This window comes from Galeopterus variegatus, unplaced genomic scaffold (genome assembly GCF_000696425.1).
Source record: "Galeopterus variegatus unplaced genomic scaffold, G_variegatus-3.0.2 Scaffold4407, whole genome shotgun sequence".
Classification (NCBI taxonomy): Eukaryota; Metazoa; Chordata; class Mammalia; order Dermoptera; family Cynocephalidae; genus Galeopterus; species Galeopterus variegatus.
The window spans coordinates 83,649-85,148 of NW_007730518.1; the positions used below are offsets into that span (position 1 = coordinate 83,649).

The 1,500-nt window shown below is 45.3% G+C and overlaps 1 protein-coding gene across 1 annotated transcript in view; it reads left to right on the plus strand.

Moving 5' to 3' along the window:
- Nucleotides 1–963: 963 nt before the first annotated feature.
- SESN2 (sestrin 2) overlaps nt 964–1,500 on the plus strand; it is an 11,839-nt gene continuing 11,302 nt past the window's right edge. The window contains exon 1 of the mRNA XM_008587503.1: nt 964–1,023. The gene's annotated coding sequence lies outside the window, so the exon portion shown is untranslated. The remainder of the gene's footprint in view (nt 1,024–1,500) is intronic.

Here is a 1,500-nt window from a genome sequence, read left to right on the forward strand (position 1 = left end):
CCCTAGTGGTTTCTAAAGAGGCTCAAATATATACATGTCAGAATAGCTGCTACCATCAGCCCCATACACCCTGCTGTGGTTCCCTCCATACCTCTCTGCTTTTATTTTCATTCACAGACTAATATAAGTGACCTGGCATTGCTCTCCACAAAATGTGACCGGGTAGTAGGGAGACTTAAAATAGACAATTAGAAGACAGCTGTTTTTAGAAGCAAAAGCACTGGGAATTGTGAGGTCACAGATAAGGATCAGAAAAAGGTTCTTATTCCCTAAAGGACTAAAAAGATGCTCAGTGGGAGGGCATTGGGCCTGGGAAACTAATTTATCTGGAAGGCCATGGGAGGGGTGGTAGAGTTCTAAGCCAGCCGATCAGATTTACACTTCAGAAAATTAATCTGACTGCTGGGTAGAGGATGGATAGGAGAGGGCCGGGCTTTGGAGGCACGGAGACAACTGGTGGGGTGCGAGTGGTAGTTCAAACAAGAGATGGTGGCAGACTTTCAGGCAGTGGTGGATGGAGGGATAATTGAAGAGAGATTGAAGCTGCTTCCTAACATCTGGAGTACTTGGTTACCTGGCTTTGGGATAGGAACGATGGAGGGGGAGTGGTCTCGTGTGGGTTCTCTGGGGCTGCTTAAAAAGGTGGCTTCCTGGAGATGTACAACACTGTATATTTCCCTTCTCTGGGCCCCTCCCACCCAGCAATGCTTGGGCTCCCAGGTTCTTGCCCAATTCCTGAAGAATTCAGCCTGGGGTGAGCCCTTTCTCTTGCTTACCCTTTCACCACCAGCCAAACCAGTTGTATCTCTCCTATCTCCTAGCTCCTCCATGCAAGGTGTGCCAGAAAGATGGTTTTAAAAGCTCAGCATAGCCTTTGGGGTTGGAGGAGGAGCTGGAGAGATAACAATCCTCTTTATCCTTCCTTCTACTACTAATCTTCAGTGTGTTTCCATCCAGGAGCAGAGGGAGAACAGGGCTCGGAGAGGCCCTCGAGGGCCCAGTGCCTTCATCCCAGTGGAGAAGGTAAGCTTGGAGAAAGAGCATGTGGGGCATTGGTGGACAGGATTCTTTTCCTGTTCCTTAAATTGCAACTTTGAACTACCCCTTCCCATTTCTGATTCATTTAATTCACAAAACAGCACTGTGAAACAAGCACTATTACCCCATTTTACTGGGAGGAAACAGGCTCAAAGAGATTAAAGTGATAATAACAGGCAGGTAATGGCCAAACTTTTGATTCCCAGATCAGTACCTGGTTATCTGTGTTTATCTTCTCACCCTTGACTGTGCGTATATTACAAGATTTTCTTCTGCTTCAAAAGTATATTCATTATTTTAAAATTTTCAGTGTTTCACAAAGCTCTGGTCTCCTGTAATCCCACTCTTGCAGAGATCATCACTACTAACCATTTGGACCTTTTTTCATACAGATACTTAATTACTTTTTTTTTTTTAAGATGACTGGTAAGGGGATCTTAACCCTTGACTTGGTGTTGTCAG